The following is a 19363-nucleotide window of genomic DNA, read 5'->3' as shown; positions in this document are numbered from 1 at the left end:
ATGACTTTTTTTTTTTTCTTTTTGAGTCACACCCGGTGTTGCACAGGGGTTACTCCTGGTGCATGCACTCAGAAATTACTCCTGGCAGTGCCCGGGGGACCAAATGGGATGCTGGGAATCGAACCTGGGTCGGCTGCGTGCAAGACAAATGCCCTACCCGCTGTGCTATTACTCCAGCCCCAAAATGACATTTTTCAGATCAAGAATTGTATCCTACTTAGTACCTACAAAGAGTAAAGTTGAACTAAAACTGATCACTCAGGAAAGCCATATTATAACAAACTTCTTCACCACAAATTCCAGTATGATTACCATAAATCTATGTTTTATTTAAAATATTTTAGTTGTAATAGATAACTTCATTAAGATGACTTTGTGAACTTTCTGAGTTGAGGCACTGATTCAAACACTTAGTCTATATCACATCATGTAATTCATTTAAATAGCTCAAGACACCTTGCAATCTTCAAATCACTTTTTCCCCCCATTATACAACCCTGCAAGTCAGAGCAGCCACATTTCTCTATCAGATGAAGAAAAATTAAGGAATGAAAGATAAATGGGGAAAAGCCAGAAATGACAGTTGGACAAGGATGCTAAGTTCCAGTGAAAGTCAGTAAATCTTCATTTATCATCCCTTAATATATTCTGAAAGCCATTACCCAATAATAGAAGTGGGCCTTAATAGTTGTATAAAATATGATCATGTAGGAAAATTCCAAAACAATAATAGATGATATGAATATATTAATTTCTAAATATGATCTTAACTTAGTTTATTCTAAAATTCAAATGAATATTAAGTATGCTCAGGAGTTTGACAGCTTCACAGTTTTTTTTCAATGTAGCTGCATCTGGTATTTATATATTGAAACTCATTTATAACGCATGTGAATCATTTAACCTCTATGACCCTATTTTCTTACTGATTCAAAAAGAGGGACAATAAGCAAATCTCTTATGCTGATAATCTAATAAGACACTGCTACTGGAATGGTCTATTTTTGAAACTTACTGCATAAAATTGGTGTAACTCAACAATGAGAGCACTATGAGAGGTGTATTTGGAATTTTGTCAGGGCTTTACCTTGTCATAATGACTTATAATGCCTAATTATTTGGGTTAATATTAACTCAGTGAGGATTAGAGTTGCTAAACATCCTCTAATGTGCAGATTCCTATATGGTAAAGAGTTGTACTGCTTTTAGTAAGTTTTCTAATGTCACAGGTATTTAATTCAGAAAATCAAGTATTTGTGTAAGTGAAAACTTTTTTAATAATAATTCAAGTATAGGGATGGAGAGAGAGTACAGCAGTTAGGTGCTTGCCTTGCACGTGGTTAACCTGGATTTAATTCCAAGTATCCCATATCTAACACCTCCAAGAGTGATCTCTGAGTGCAGCACCAGGAGTAACCCCTGAGCATTGCCAGGTGTGCTCCCCACCCCCAAAGGAAACGAACAAAAAATCAAATATGCATCTTTACAGGGCTTGATATATATCCATCAAGTACTCTTGGGGGGGTTGGAATATGCACTGAGTTTTGTACATGATGCTGGTTTTGTAAATAGAAAATTTTCTTCTTAGAATATTCCCAGGGATTATTTACCATTTTGAAATTCATGTCACTGAGGTTACTGTGAGTGCTGAGTCACAAATACAACATTATTGGGCTGAAGAGATGGTAAAGGAGAAATAAAGTACCCTTATTCACATCCCCTGTACCACATCCGGGGTCACTCCTGAGCACAGAGCTGGAATTGCTCTTGGGTACCACTGAGGGCTTGTGGTGCAGATTGTACTTGTAACTATAGTATTCAAGTGATGTATATACATATAGGCGCACACACAATATATACCTGTGTAAACATATGCATCTATACACAAACATACACACCTTTGTGTATTTACACATTTACTTTTTTTATTTGAGGAAAAAGAATTTGTGAAAAATTTAAACAGGACAAAGCTAGTTGAATATCTTAATTTTAGATTTATGAATGTTAAGGATTTGATGATTTCATGATTCTTTTAAGTACAGTGTACCTAATATTTGGCTATTAAAATGTCTTGTTTGATTATAAATTACCATCCTCATCATTGCCCTTTATTCTAACTAGTACTCTAATTAGAGTACTGCACTTATTTATTTTTGCTTCTTCTCTTTGTTGCTTTTGTTGCTGTGACTATGGTCATAAACATTTAGTTGTGGTGCTTGAGAGTGGGGGATTGGTTACACATTTAATTGTGGTGTTTTTGCACTTTCTGGTAACTGTGGTGCTCACACACTTGCTTGCCAGGGGTGCACTCCTGATCCCTGTGCTCAAACACATATAGCTGTAGCACTACCCAGACTCCTGTACTCCAGTTGTAGTGTTGCATATACCCGGCTGCTATGCACCAGCGATCATAAACTCTGTTGTGGTGGCACTGGGACTCCCAAACCAAGAGTTGCTAGAACCAAGGTTAGCACATGAGGGTGACACTGGGGGCTAAACTCATGTTTTCAGGTTGCAAGGCAGGTGATATATTGGTATTTCCAAAATTGCTCTGGCAGAAAAGCTATTTTAGAGATACATTGAATTTTAAAGGAAGAAAAAGAGAAATACAAAATACATGCTTTATAAAGTAATAGTTGGCTTTGAGAACTTGAGAACTAAAACCAGAAAAACATGGCAGTGGCTGCTATTTATCTTTTGTCCTGCACAAGAGACTGAATGAATTAGAATTAGCTAAAGATATTAGGTTCTTTGCTCTTTCTGATGAAACATCTTCCTATTTGTTTTCTTTGCTTCTTGCCCTTGTTAGTTATAATTTGTTATATTATGACATATAATCTATGTCAGATTATAGACAGCTTTAAGACAGATAAGGAAGCTGTGGGTGTAAGAGGTGCATATTCTAAGAAACAATGGCCTTTGACATGAGTGGACCCTTAATTGGATATCCACATGTGCATCTATGCCTGGGATTTAATGAGGATGCCACTCTCTTCTGTCAGCAAACTTGCTAAGTGCCAATTATATCATTTATTCTAATGCAGCTATGTCCTGGAATGTGTTTAAAATATTATTCTACTTCTAACCACTTACCGAGAAAACCTTTCCCTCACATATGTCAGGAAGTATGTCAAAATAACAGTTGAGGAGAGCAAAGAAGATGTAAACAACAAAAGCCTCATTTCTCAATCTTAGTCCACATGCTAAGCACTTCCACGATGACATGTTCACTCTTGATCATTTTTAAGGCTGAATTACACCTTAACTTATACATGAGGAAACAGAAACAAGGTATTAGTGGAACATGTAGAGTTTATAAACCAGTGCAATATTTGGAATCAAATCTATATTGTCAGGTATCAAAGTCAACAGTATCTTTCAAAATATTTTCCTTCTCTATCATCAGCCTATACTTTTTATATATCCAAATGGTCTGGATTTTAATGATGGTAAAAACACAGCAATGAGAAAAAAAAACACAGCAATGAGTGTGTTGCCTTCTAAGAAATTCACAAGAATATAGAGGAGACAAATGATAAATAAGGGAATATTGGAACCGAAGGAACTACACAACCCAAAAAGATGACTCCCATAAGTTTCATTTGCTCTGGGTAGAATAGTTCTTCCATAGATAGTTAAATTCATCTCCCTCTAGCTTAATCTAGGCTGCTCTTGGGACTTGCTTTGGTCTATAGAATTCATGAAAGTGTCTTTAATTTAGTACTCAATCTTTATGAGATCTGATTACTCTGATGAGGCCCTAGGATAATGAATTTTTTAAAAGGGTGGGATGGGTAGCACATCTTTTGGATATGAGCACTATTTTGCTTTTACTTCTAATGTGTGGATTTTTATTCTAAGCCAAGCAATTCTCTGACACCCACTGAATATCCTATCACTGTATCACTGTCACTGTCATCCCATTGCTCATGGATTTGCTCGAGCGGGCATCAGTAATGTCTCCATTTGAGACTTGTTGTTACTGTTTTTGGCATATCGAATACGCCACAGGTAGCTTGCCAGGCTCTGCCGTGCAGGCGCGATACTCTTGATAGCTTGCAGAGGAATCGAACCCCGGTCGACCACGTGCAAAACTGTGCTATCGCTCCAGCCCTGAATATCCTATAATTAAAAGAATTATGATACTATGTGGAGATAGTATCAGCAGATTTCACAGGTTAAGGACTTAATCCCATTAGAAAGTTCTAACTCTCATTTCAAATGTCAGTCATAGGTCTAGATTGTTACCTGTCTTCTGACCAAACTCCAAATGGATTGGAGGTTCCAGAGATCCCTTTTCTCTCCCTATTCCCACCAAATGCCCCTTCCCAGTGGTGGGAATGGAATCCAGAACCTCAAAAACAAGGCTTATTATTCTCTATGAATGAGATATACCCCCAGACCCCCAAAGTCTCCTTTCTTAAACTCAATTAGTTTACTATAGCTCCTCAAAGAGCTCAAACATTTATTTTACTTACTCATTAGAAGTTTATTATGGAAAATCAGATTAACGCCTGAAATAACCAGATAGAAGTCAGGAGGAAGCATATGGGAAAGAGTGTGGAGTTTCCATGTTTTTTCCACGGTGCTACTTTCCCCAAATCTCTACATATTCATCAACCTAGGAACTCCCTGAACCCATCCTTTTGTTTGTATAGTCTTTATTTTATTTTATTTATTTATTTTGGTTTGGGGGCCATACTTGGCAATGCTCAGGAGTTACTCCTGTCTCTGTTTTGGGAATTACTCCTGAAAATGCTTGGGGAGCCATATGGAATGCCAGGTATCAAACTTGGGTTAAGCATATTCAAAGTGAATGCCTTGCCTTCTGTACTATTTCTCTGTCCCCACTGTAATCTTTATTATGTAGTCACAATTGATTAAATCATTTGGCAATTGATTTTATTTTCACCTCTCATTTTTCCTGTAGGGCAGTGGTTGAACTTCAAGTGCCTCCTTTTTATGAACCAGACAGAAGTAAAAGGGATTAAGGCATTTGCTTTGCATCCAATGATTCCAGTTGCATTGCATGGGAGTAGAACAGAGCCAGGTATAGCCCCACTTCCAGCTCTGTTTGATATAGCCCCAGGACTACTAAGTTAACTAAATAAATGTCAACAAAGTTCCTCCTCCTTTATTGTTTTTATTGTTATTTATTTATTTATTTATTTATCTGTGTCAGGCTGTTTTCACTGGGGCAGCCCAGGTGGGGGGTGGGTGAGAGCCCTCCTCACCCCAAGGGATCCAGCCCTGGCAGCGGACCTCCACTACCCAATCGCCACCATGCTCCAGGCTGCTTTCCACATGCTTGGACTGAGATCACACGAGTGAACATATTCCTGGACCACATGGTCACACGACACATCATCATAGAGAAAAATGAATATATATGCCTCTCAGAGAGCCCGGCAAGCTACCAACAGTATTGCACCCACTGGAAGAGCCTGGCAAGCTCCCTGTGGCATATTCGACATGCCAAAAACAGTAACAATAACAGGTCTCATTCCCCTGACCCTGAAAGAACCCTCCAATCGTTGGGAAAAACAAGTAAGGAGAGGCTGCTAAAATCTCAGGGCTGGGACATATGGAGACATTACTGGTGCCTGCTCAAGTAAATCGATGAACAACAGGATGACAGTGATACAGTGATATATTTATTTAGCTTTTTAAGTCACACCCAGCAATGCTCAGGGGTTACTCCTAGGTTTTGTACTCAGGAATTACTTCTAGCGGTGCTAGGGGAACAATATAGGATGCCAGAAGTCAAACCCAGGTGAGCAGCATTCAAGGCAAATGCTCTCTCCACTGTACTATCCCTCTGGTGAGCTAAGTTCCTTCTCCTTTAATCATATAGTTGGGCCCACTGTCTGCCAGCTCCCATTCTCAGGTGTCTAAAGCCACCTAATTAACATAACAGAAGACATCTTTTTTTGCTCTTATCACAGGAAATTCCAGTAATCTGGGCAACTGCTAGGAATAGTGACAAAGGTCAAAGATATATTTATGTCTTAAAAAAAATTTTTTTTTAATAATTACCATGAGAACAGTTACAAAGCTTTCCAGTCTAAGTCTCGGTCATACAATGATCAAACACCCATCCCCTCACCAGTGCACACCCTCTACCACCAAGAACCCCAGTATACATCCCATCTCACCCCTCTCCCACCTATGTGGCAGATGATTTCCACCTTACTCTCTCTCCGTTTTGATAACATTCAATATTTTTACAAAAGATTCACCATTTTTTTTTTGATTCACCATTATTATTTGGAATTTTCCCCAACAATCAGACCTGCCGAAAAGGCATCATTAGATAATTTGTCATCTATTGCTGATATGAAGAGCATTTTGGATTTCTAATATTTTAGCAATAAGTCTGGAGGGATTTCTGCCCAAAACTGCTGTGTTCTAAGACTGATTTATGTGTCTCTGGGATCATGGCCATTCAGAAACCAGGAGCTGTTCATGGGTGGCAACTTGGGGCCTCGTTGGGACAGGGAGAGGGCCTGGTTCCACCCTGAACCCGTGAAGCCCAAGTGTCATGTCACTGCAGTCTCGTACCTGGTTGTCCAATAGGCTCTGAAAAGGTGGTGGCCACTGCACTGCCATGGAGAAAAGGTGGAAGGGACAAACACCTTTCCCCACCCAGGGTGGCATGGCACCATAGTTTAATGCTCAGTCCAGATAGATGCATTTCTGCCAGAAGCCACTGGGTTCCAAGAGTGGTCTGTGTGCCTCTGGGATCATGGCCATTCAGAAACCAGGAGCCATTCATGGGCGGCAACTTGGGGCCTCATCGGGGTGGGGAGAGGGGCCAGTTCCACCCTCAATACTACAAGGCCCCGTGTGTTGCCACTTTCTTTCTAGTTTGGGGCAGGGGCAGATGCTAGATCATTTCTTTTCCATTGCTCACTTTGTATACCAGGAGAGGTCATGCGTCTGCGTAAGTGGCTGCGTGCTTCGGAGGAATAGTCCTGGTTTACATATACCAGAGCCATGCTTGTAGAAGCTCATGGTTGCCAGGATTCCATCTGGTGAAGGCGGGGAGACTGCACCTGCTCCATCTGGGGCATCCCAGAGATATGGCTCAGTATGGAGCCCAGAGAATTCTCCAGTGTTGTGGTGCCCGTTGGCTTTCTTCATGCTGAGTGCGGCAAGATGGCACCAGGGGCAGGTTGAGGCCATGACTTCTGGCATCAGGGGTGGGCTGGGAGCTGGGATGGAACTTCTCGGTTCCAGCACCACCATGCGGTTTGGAGGAATAGTTCTGTAGCCACATACCAGAACCATGCTTGTAGAAGCTCATGGTCACTGGGATTCCATCTAGAGAAAGTGAGAGATATATTTCTTATATCATCACAATATCATAGTGAGATTTGGTCATCTTCCAGATATCCCAGTCACTCCAACTTAGGCCTTAGACATGACTGAAGCCTTCTTGAACACTCTAGATTCAGTGAATTTATCCCAACTCATACCAGCAGGAACAGAGATAAGCCATCTCAGGTGAGCCCTACTGAAAGTCTTATCCACAGAATAATGAAGAATAAAGTAGTTTTTGCATTAAACTATCAATTTGGGCCTGGCCTTTCTTCTAGCAATAGACAGAGGTAGAAATATCAGGATCTCCCTTAAGATATAGGGACCATTTGAGAGACTGAAAAAAAATTCACAGAACTAGAATTAAAATGGAAAAATACAAGGACGAAGGGTCCATAGGTAAAACTCTCCATATCCACTGGTCTTTCAGGAGCACATGTCTTATCATAGTAGCCAAATACAACAAAGGAAAAGTATCATAATACAAGGACAAGATTCAAACAATAGAATTTTTGTCTTTGACAGGAGGAAGAATACCTCCTAAATAATCCTAACAAGAATACTGAGGACAAAACTATGCTGTTACATGCATATGCTCAGAAAACCTCCAGTTATGTTATGCTACCCAGTACAATGTTCATTTTAAGCTTTTCTCTGCATTGAGATCTGTCTCTTATTTCTCCTTAAAGGTTCTCCTTCAACCTTACCAAGCTGCTCTATTGCAGCCATAAAAACTTGTTAAAAAGATTTTTCCTCTGGTTACTTTCTTCATTTTTATGACTTCCAAAGGAAGCACTTTCAGTTTCCTTGTAGGTACTCTTAAAAAGGGTGTGGAATTATAAGATACTGAGTGTGCAATTAATTTGTCATAAAGAAAAAAAATTTGCAAAGGAAGCAATAAATGCCAATGGCTTTTGCTAAATGTCTTCTCACAATTTCTAATGAGTCAACATGTGTTGAGAAGAAGCTAGTCAGAGAAGAATGTATCCTATTATACAGCTTCACTTTTGTAGGTGAGTCAGAGATTCCCCTGTTGTGATGTTCTGGGCACCTGGCTGGAAGAAATAGAGTTGGGGGTGAAAGAGAAACTTTCTCAAAAAACTTTAGAGGAAACTTTAACTGGGAATCTTTCAAACAGTACAACTGATTAGAAATAAACCAGAGACAGACTTTTGTTCTATTACTATGGAAAAACGTATGACATTGTTTTCCCCTATCCTGTAAATCATCTAAACTTCTAATTGGAATGGACAATGCCACTGCTCCACTAACAAGACAAGAGAAGCAAGGTAAGTATTCAGTACAGTGATCTCATTCCTGATTTGACCAGATAAACAATCAGTTTTACCAGTATATTTGATGTGTGCTTTGAGAAACTACTGTGTGCAAAGCACTGAGCTGAGGTGTAGGAATCCAAGATGGGCAAAATCCAGTGAACCTTTTGAGGTTCACTAATAAATGATATAGTAATGGGACTGATGCTATGAATTTATAGGGCATAGTTTGAGAATGAAATTTACCAGCCTCACATGCAAAAAAATAGGGGGGGCTCAGACCTCTACTAATGCCATGCACAAAAGTCAGATTAAAGTGGATTAAAGACCTCAACATCAGACCAGAATCCATAAGGGACATTGAAGAAAAGGTTGGCAAAACCCTCTACAACATTGAAGTTAAAGATATCTTCAAGGATGAAACGCTTTTGACCAAGCAAGTGGAAACAGGGATAAACAGATGTGACTATCTCAAACTAATAAGCTCCTGCACCTCAAGAGAAAGAGTGAGCAAAATACAAAGACAGTCTACAGAATGGGAAAGGATACCCACCCATTGCCCCTCAGATAAGGAGTTAATATCAAGGATATACAAGCACTGGTTAACTGGTTGAACTCTACAAGAAGAAAACATCCAACCCTATTAGAAAATGGGGGGAGAAGATGAACAGAAACTTTCCCAGAGAAGAAATCCAAACAACCAAAAGGTAAATGAAAAAGTGCTCTTCATCACTAATCACTAGGGAATTGGAGATCAAAACAACAATGAGATATCATCTCACACCACAGAGACTGGCACACACCCCAAGACACAAAAGCAAGTGGTGTTGGCATGGATGTGGGGAGAAAGGGACTTCCTTCACTGCTCGTGGGAATGCCAAATGGCCCAGCCTTTTTGGAAAACAATGTGGAGGTTTCTAAAAAAACTAAAAATTGATCTCCCATTTGACCCAGCAATACCACTTCTGGAAAACCCTAAATCCCAGAGATGCAAAAAATAGCACATATGCACTTGTATGTTTATTGCAGCACTATTTATAATAGTCAGAATCTGGAAAAAAAAATCCAAGTGCCCAAGGACAGATGACTGGTTAAAGAAACTTTGGTATATCTACACAATGGAATACTATGCAGCTGTTAGAAAAGATGGAACCATAAAATTTGCATATATTGCATCAACATGGAGAGAATCATGCTAAGTGAAATGAATCATAAAGAGCAGGACAGACACAGAATGACTGCACCCATTTGCGGAATATAAAGTAACATAATAGTAGAATAACACCTAAGTATAGTAGAGATAAAGGCCAGAAGAGAGGCCCCACATCTTGGAAGATTATCTCATGTGCTGGGGGAAAATGCAGGTGGGATGGAGAAGAGACCACTAAGCAAATGATGGTTGGAGGGATCACTCGGGATGGTAGATGCATGCTGAAAATAGGCTATAGACCAAACATGATGGCTTCTTAGTGCCTATGTTGCAAACCATAACACCCAAAAGGAGAGTAAGAGTTCATGTGTCTACCACAGAGGCAGGGGGTGGGAAGGGGCGGGTGTGGTGGGAGGGACACTGGGAACATTGCTGGTGGAGAATGGGCACCAGTGGAGGGGTGGGTACTCGAACATTTTTTGATTGAAATGTAATCATGAAAATTTGTAAGTCTGTAACTGTTTCTCATGATGATTCATTAAAACAAAATTTTTTTAAAAAAAAGAAGAAATTTACCAGCCTCAAACTACTTCCAAGTTAAAATGAGAGATTTGTTGTTGGTCATGCCTTTAAAGCCCATCTTGGGAATATGAGTTGAAGATAGGAGAATGAAAGTCACTTCATATATTTGCACAATTCTGTCTAGGCCTATTTGATGTAATCTAACAAGATGTAACCTCTGAAGTATGTGTTCAGGACTGAAATGTCTGGCACAATCAGAATCTATATTGTGAAAACTTAATTCCAATCTGATAGTACTTGAATGTAGGGCACTGGGGAGATAATTAGGTCATGATGTGGGGGCCTAAAAAAGGGAATACCATGATAGGAAGAGGCTAGAGTGCAAGGACTCTCTTCTACAACTTCTGATCAAATATCAAGGGTTAGCAGTTTCTAAATTAGAAGACAGTCCTCCCAAGACCCAGAACAGGGACTTGAGTGATAGAACAATGAGTAGAGTACTTTACTCACTTGCAACCAATTTGGGTTTAAACTCTGGTACCCAGTATGGTCACCCAAGCCTGCCAGGAGTCATCCTTGAGTGTGGAGCCAGGAGTAGGCCCTGAGCACCACTAGGTGTGCTTGAACAATAAAAACCACAAAACCCTAGATCCAGACCATGCTGACATCCTGGATAAATAAACCTATGTTGTTTTATGGGATGTATAAGCATCACAATCTATGATACTTTGATGGAGCAGCAGTCAAAGTTAAGACATATTAGGTCAAAGGTTGTAATAGTCATAATATAATAGTGCAGGAACTAGATTACTTGAAGATCAAGTTCAGGCCCCTTCCAATCTGTGTGTCCCTGTACACAGCTGAAGATGTTTATTATAAGCTTTATTTTCCCAGTAATTAATAATACTAGGGTGAGGATGACAGTATGTTTAAATGGTGCTTTTGTTTTTTCCCTCTTCCAAATCTTAATTTTAAAAAAGGAATTGTACTAGTAAGTGGAAAGAGAAACATATGGGAGGGCACAGAAGTGGCAAGCAATTATTTTTAAGTTGGATATATTCAAGCCTCATTTCGGCAAAAACTCAACCAGTAAATATCACTCTGGAACGCTAACATGGAAACTGGTTTCATCTTTGTTTATTTTGTATTTAATAAACATTTATGGGGAAGCTGTGTGCAGGGTATTGTAACTCCTACAGACCTGCTCTTCCATCTGCCTGGTCAACCTTTCCTTAAAGATAGATTGCCAGGACCACAAACTCAGCAGGTCCAAAATGAAACTCATCTGGCCCCAAAACCTGTTCCTCCACCTGTGTTTCTTATCTCAGTAAATGACATCACTGTCCTCCCAAATGTTCAAGTCTCCACCTTTGGAATCCTCTTAGCCTTCAATCTCCCTCACTTCTCTCCATGTGTCATATCAGTTGTCAAACCTTATCAAGATTTTCTATTCATCCCCTTTATTTCCATTTTAGTTTTCTAGCAGCTTCTAGAATAATCTGTTAATCACCTCATAAGTAATCTCCCTGTTGTAAACCAGTAATTCTTAGTTTAAACTAGTGACAATAGATCTGCTGAGCAGAGAGAAACTTTCTGTTCTTGCGCATTTAATAGAGAAGAGAAGGTCTAGAAGTGCTACCATGGACTTCTGACTGCAATGCAAGTCTTACTGGGATATGGAGGTAGTATACCAGGTCTTAAGCCTCTGGTGAAAAATGAAATATGGTAGTGTATCTACTCTCTGTCTCTTTCCTGTCTAAGCCAATCCACTCATCACAGTTTATTTTCACTGCTATAAAATTCTAGGTTACTTCTCTGTTTAAAATCTATAGTAACTTCCTATCAGGTAAAGAGTAAATAAAAAAATTTTAGCATAGCAACAACGTTTCTTTCCACTTATTTTACTGTCAGAGAGTTAGCTCTCTGGGCTGAGAAGATGCTCTGCACATGGCACTCCCAGGAGTGACCCCTTGAGCACCACCAGTTGCGACTCCAAAATGAAATATTACAAAGACCAAAAAAGACTCACAAATTGATCTTAATGTAATTTTCTACTAATCTTAAATTTTTTAAAAAAGTATTTTAGGTATTTCCTATCAACTTAAATTCCCCAGTTAGACTGTTAACTTTTATACATCTGTCATTTTTCTCCTTAGACTTTTGCCACTACAGATTTTCCAATATTTAAAACATCCTTTCTCCTACATTTCTGCTTGCCGAATTCCTGTTCAAACTGAAGCCCAAGGTCAGAGAGATAGATCAAAGGTTAACACACTTGCCTTGTATGTGCCTGATCCCAGTTCAAGCCCTACTAACACATATGGTCTCCTGAACCCTGCCAGAAGTCATCCCTGAGCACTGATCCAGAAGTAAGCCCTAAGAATTACTGGGTATGGATCCTGCACCAAAAAAAAAAAGAAGGTAGGAAGGAAGGAAGGAAGGAAGGAAGGAAGGAAGGAAGGAAGGAAGGAAGGAAGGAAGGAAGGAAGGAAGGAAGGAAGGAAGGAAATTTAAAGCCCATTTCAGCTGCCACTCTATATAAGATATCCCTTTGTCCCAATTATCTATTTTTAGGTCTAATGAATAGCTTTCCTCTTGTGTACAACAACCATTATAACACTTTCCTACATTGTGTTCCTGTTTGTGTGCTCACTTTCCCCTAAAATGAGTCATTTAAAAGAAGATATACACATACAGGCTCCATGGACCTTCAAGTGCTTATTGAATTCACATTTTATTTTTTTTTTGCTTTTTGGGTCACACCCAGCGATGCTCAGGGGTTACTCCTGGCCTTTCACTCAGGAATTACTCCTGGCGGTGCTTGGAGGACCATATGGAATGCCGGGGATCGAACCTGGGTCAGCCGCGTGCAAGGCAAACGCCCTCTCCGCTGTGCTATCGCTCCGGCCCCCAAATTCACATTTTTAAAAAATTCAGTGATCTTTTTTCCCTCCACAGTTACAAAGTTGTTCATGATTGGGTTTCAGTTATACAATGTACCAACACCTATCTCCTCACCAGTGTACATTTTCTACCACCAATGTCCCCAGTTTCCCTCCTGCTCCCCATCCCCCACCTGCCTCTATGGCAGGCACTTTTCCTCTCTCTCTCAGTCTCTCTGTCTCTCTCTGTCTCTGTCTATATCTCTCTGTCTCTCTCTTTCTCTCTCCTCTTTTCGGCATTATGGTTTGCAATACAGGTACTGAGAGGTTATCAAGTATATTCCTTTACTTTCTTTGAGCACTCAGTTCTTGTCCAGAGTAATCATATCCAACTATCATTGTCATAGAGGTCCCTTCTCTATCCTAACTGCCCTGTGCTCCCTACATACTTGTGGAAAGCTTCCAACCGTGGACCAGTTCTCCTTGTATAAAAATAAAAAGAAAAGGCGTGGGCGAGGGAAGGGACGCCTCACTGCACCGAGCCAGGCACAGGGCCTAGGGCAGCAGCTGTCTCTCCCGCCACCCAAGTTCTGTAGCCTCCGGCCGCTTCCCCCACCCCAGGGAGGTTTATGGTGAAGATGTGGCAGGCGAAGGAAGGAACGGAGCCATGATGGTTGGTCTCACTTGCAGTTTATTCCAATCTTCCCTCTATACACGCTCCTCCTCTATACACTTTCCCCCCCTATACACTCTCCGCCGCTCTACACCTTTCCCCACTCACCTTCTCTCCGAACCCCTTTTATTGATCATGGCCCTTCCAAAGGGCGCAATACATTGACGTCACCAAAAGCACCAAATGATCTTACAGGAAGAACATTGAGGCAACATAATTCTCTTGTATCTGCAGGCCCTTAATCTACGCCCCAGGAAAGAAGATACAAAACCAAAACCGAAGCCTTCTTTGGGCTGAAAGCACTCGGATTTACATCCCAAAGACCAGGCTGGGCCAGAGCCTGGAATCTACATTAGCACCTAAGATCTGCGGGTCAAAGATCAGCTAGGTTTCTGTGACAAAAGGTTTCTGTGACAAAACTCCAGAAGGCAGCTGGAAAAGGGGAAATATTCCAACACTCCTGACCTTTATTTCTTCGGTCCTTGGATATTAGTCTCATAGTATGTTTTTTTTAAAATCCCACAAATGAGTGCAATCATTCTATGCATGTCTCTCTCCTTCTGATTCATTTCACTTAGCATGATGATATTCTCTATGTCCATACATTTATAAGCAAATTTCATTACTTCGGTTTCCCTTGTGGCTGAGCAGTATTAAATTCTGTAGATGTACTAGAATTTCTTTATCCAGTCATCTGTTCTTGGGAACTCAGGTTGTTTCCAGATTCTGGCTATTGTGAATAGTGCTTCAATGAACATAGAAGTGTGGATGGCATTTTGCTGAACATTTTTAGGGCCCCAGTCTGTAATCTCCAGGTGGCCTGGGAGCCCTGAAGTGGGTCTCTGTCACCGATTGCACTCGGTGGACTTGGGCCACTCACCCACCCAGGATGGCCAATGCCATGGGCGGACAAAGGAGGAAATGAAGACCAGGCTGGTTGGTGATCAGTTGCCATTTATTTCACTCTCTCCACATGCCTGTTCCAGTCTCACTGAGCCCCTCATTCTAGTCTCACACTGACCCTCATTCCCGTCTCCTCCTGTCTCTCCCACTCATTTCTCCACCAGCCGCTTCTCTTGTCTCTCCATGTGCCTGCTCCTGCATTCTTCCCCTATGTTCTTCTCCCTCTAACCCCCTTGCTAGTATCTCCCGGCTCCAGCTTGCTTCCCTGGTCTCTCTCCAGTCTCCTCCAACTCCCCACATTGGGGGTAGACCCAACACCCCATCAGGTAGCACAATCAACATATCAAAAGCCCTTCCTGATTGCTGATCAGACTCAAGGGTGGAAATACCACCTAGGGGTGTTTCTCCTCTCCTTAGTCCAATAAGTTAATTAGCATTTTAATTAATATCTTAATTCTGCTTCTTAATCTTAGTTATTTTGTATGGACACAGTAAGAGATACATTGATGTTGTAGGGTGGCTCTCCTGGGTCATCTCGCTATAGATTTCAGACTATAGTACTCAGGCCAGATTAATCTTTCCTAACCCTAGCAGGGTCCTAATCTAGATGTTACTTTTTGGATCATGACAGAATTTGTCCATGACCACGCTCTTAACTTATAGTTAAGTATTATGGTGCTTTGGCCAGGCCCATTTCGATCCCAGGGTAGCTCACTGTTTGCCCTGGGTCCATCCAGGTCCTTGTCAGGACCCTGTTTTTGGGGTGCTAGGAAGTAAGGGCAACTGAGGCTTAAATAGAGAGAACAGATGCCCAGGAGTGGATATCATTCAGAGTCAATTAACTCCCCAGTTACAAAAGCATAACATTAACTGTTTTCTTGTTTCTATACAAATGGACATTGCTCTGAATTAACTATGCAAAGGTGTTAAGGAGAAGAGAAAAACAGTATTTACAAGTTAACAGAGTCTGATTAGGAGAAAAAAGTGATTCACAGGTTGGAGAAGCAGAGCAAAAAGAAGTTACAAGACAGAGGAATGGGAGCACTGTGATGGAAGTAACTCAATAAACCTAAACTCTCTGTAGCAAGACAGAAAAGACAAACCAATGTTATCCTACACTCCAGGGTATGTCCCCAAAAATTGTATTGCTGGGTCAAACGGGAGCTCAATTTTTAGTTTTTGAGAAATGTCCATATTTTTTTGATATTTATATGAATAATTCAATAATTCTTATTTTTCTTCTAACACACAAGTATTCTAAATCTTTAGCAGCACCTGATCAGGTATTCTTTTGCTTTTACTATAACAATGATGATAATAAACACATGGTAGTGCTCATATGTGTCATATATTGTTCTAAATTCCTTTTGCTATTTTAATCTACAAGTTGGGTCTTATTACTAACCAATTTAATAGATGTGAGCAATAAAGCACAGAAAGGTTAAATAATGTTCCTATGGCCACTCATACAACTGTAGACCTCAGACCTGAACTCAAATAGACTATATTTAATTTAGCACCTACCATTACAGTACCACAACACTCATGGTTTGATGATGATGATGGTGATGATGATGATGATGATGATGATGCATCATAATTTACAAAACTATTAATAGTAAAGTTTTAGACATACAATGTTTTAACACCAACCCCAAGACCAACATCAACTTCCCTCTACTAATGTCCCCATATTCCCTCCCAATACCTTACCTGCCTCCTTGACAGGAATATTTTAAAGTTTGTTTTAAATGTATTTAAAATCTTATTCTCACAATATTGTTTTTGCTGTGGTTCAGAGATATACATAGGCCATACCTCCACACCACTGAAGTGCCTGAGACCCCTTACTGCTACCTCTGTTACCTTCCATATGCCTCTTATTACTCCTCCCCTGGCTTTTTTTGTTTCCCTGTCCCTCTCTTGTCTATAACATAGAATCAAGGGTAATCTAGGTTAATTTTATAACTTGCATTCCCTTGTTTTATTATTCTATATACTTCAGATAAGGGAAATCATCTGATATTTGTCTACTCTAACTTGCTTTACTGAACAAGATATCTTCTAGTTCTAAGTTTCGGTGAATTTTGTGATTTCATCATTCCTTGTGTTTGCATAATATTTCATGGTGCATATATACCTCACATTCATTATCCACTTATCTGTTGTTGGATACCAAGTTTGATTTTATGTCCTAGCTATTGTGCTAATTGCTGTAATAAATAATGGTGTACATATATCCTTTTGAATAAATATTTTTGTGTACTGATTGCAAGAGATGGAATTCCTGAGTTGTGAGTTTTCACAACACCACAAGAGGATAAATGATAAAGAGATAAAGATTTGCAGTGGTGGGCCCGTGCACGAGTAGGACACGGTGGTGGCATTCAGTGGCCAAGACCTGCCTCCCCAGGCTCTTCTGAATGACCAGTGGAAGGACGGATGGGCAGCTGGCGGACACCCCAGCATTGTCCAGATCTCTCCCTTTATGGTGCAGTTGTAGTTGTCATTTTGGCCGTAGTTCCAGTCATCAGAGTTCCATCATCCAAGTCCTCACAGACCTCAAAGTCTCTAAATCTCAGTTCTCCTCATCTTCAGCTTCTCATCATCTACCTTCAACCTTCTCGTCTTCAATGTCTAGCCTCAGCATCTATTTTTCACTATCTCCTTCTTAGCATCTTCTTCCCAGAGTCCATTCTACCTCCTACAAGTCTCTCTGCCAGCCACAAGTCTTTGCCACAAGTCTTCCTCTTCTCTCTTTTCCCCCCTCACGTCGTTGTACTCTATCTCAAGTCTTCTCTCATGTCTTCTCTTTCCCCAAATCTTCGTTTTCTCTCTTTGGTCTCCCATCTCCCATCTTACTCCATCGTCTTCAGACTCCTCCGTTTTTCCTCTTGTCTCTGGTCTCTGGCTTCCTTTTCATCTCAGTTTTTAGTCTCTGTCTCTCTCTCTGTGTGTATCTATCTGTCTCTCTCTGTCTCCTGGTCTCTAGTCTGCTGTTGTCTTCCGCCCCCAACCCCTTGCAGTACAGTTACATAAGAATCATGTAGGATGGGGATATAAAGGTGGGGTTGAACATTAACAAATCAACAAAGAGAGATAAAGGCCACTCCTCATGGACAAAATCTTGTCTAAAAAGATTACTCAAGATTACTATGATATCTGCCCAAGGGTGGGGGGATTCCATCCTGGGTGTATTGCTTTCTCCTTAGCTAGTCACTGCCACTGTCTTCCAGTAGTTCATTGATTTGCTCGAGCGGGCACCAGTAACATCTCTATTGTGAGACTTATTGTTACTGTTTTTGGCATATCGAATATACCACGGGTAGCTTGCCAGGCTCTGCCGTGCAGGCGAGATACTCTCGGAAGTTTGGCAGGCTCTCTAAGAAGGGCGGAGGAATCGAACCTGGGTCAGCTGCGTGCAAGGCAAACGCCCTACCCACTGCACTACCACTCCAGCCCTCCTCAGCTAGTAATCCACTTAAATAGTCATAATAAATTTACTTCTTATAATATTTCTAGCAATGTCATTTTGTATGAGCATAGTAAGAGATATATTAAGCTTAAAGTTTGGTTCTTCCTGAAGACATCTCGCTATATATTCCAGACCACAGTCCTCAAGCCAGATTAGTCTTCCTAACCTCAGCAGAATCCTTATTCAGTTACCTGGGTCATGACAGAGTTTGTCCATGACCATGCTCTTAACTTATAATGAAGTATTATGGCACTTGGCCTGACCTATTTTGACGCCAGGGTAGCTCACAGTTTTCTCTGGGTACATCCAGTCCCTCGTCGGGAACTTTGTCTTGGAGTGCTAGGAAGTAAGGGTAACTGAGCCTTAAGTCAAGTAATGGATGCCCAGGAGTAAATATTATTTTGGACTCAATTAACTCTCATGTTACATAGCATAGCATCAATTGTCTTCCTGTGTCTATACAAAAAGGACATTGCTAAATAAACCATACAAATGGTATAAAGGAAAGAGGAAAACAATATAAGATTATTAGCTGTGCCTCAGTTGCACTGTTGTAGGAGTGGCTTAATAAACCTTAAGCACCCTGCAGGAACAATAAAGACAACCCAGTATTATCCAACACTGAGTCACATAATATCTCCATTAATATTTTTCTGAGAAATCTCCATACTGTTTTCTACGAGGATTGACCAGACAACAACTCACCAGCAGTGGATGAGAGTTCCTTTTTTCAAAAACCACATCCCACCAAGACTGTTCTGTATTCTATGTTCTATTCTTTTTTCTATTATTTTTGTTGTTATTGTTCTTGTTGATATGTGCAGTTCCACCAGTGAAAGAAGATGTCTAATTGCCATCTGGATTTGGATTTACCTGTTCATAGGTGATGATAAGCACTTTTTCATGTGTCTATTGGCCAACCATCTGTCTTTTTCAGAGATGTGTCTGTCATTTCCTCTCCGCATTTTTTGATAAGATTTTTAAATTGTTGTTGTTGATGTTTGTGAATACTTTACATATCTTGGATATTAGTATCTTCTCTGATGTGTTGAGTGCAAATATTTTCTCCCATTCAGTTGGAGGTATTTTAGTTTTTTCTGCCACTGTCATCCTGTTGTTCACTGATTTATTCAAGCAGGCTCAAGTAACGTCTCCATTTGTCCC

Source organism: Sorex araneus, chromosome 1 (genome assembly GCF_027595985.1).
Source record: "Sorex araneus isolate mSorAra2 chromosome 1, mSorAra2.pri, whole genome shotgun sequence".
Classification (NCBI taxonomy): Eukaryota; Metazoa; Chordata; class Mammalia; order Eulipotyphla; family Soricidae; genus Sorex; species Sorex araneus.
Note: the sequence above shows the minus strand (reverse complement) of the source record.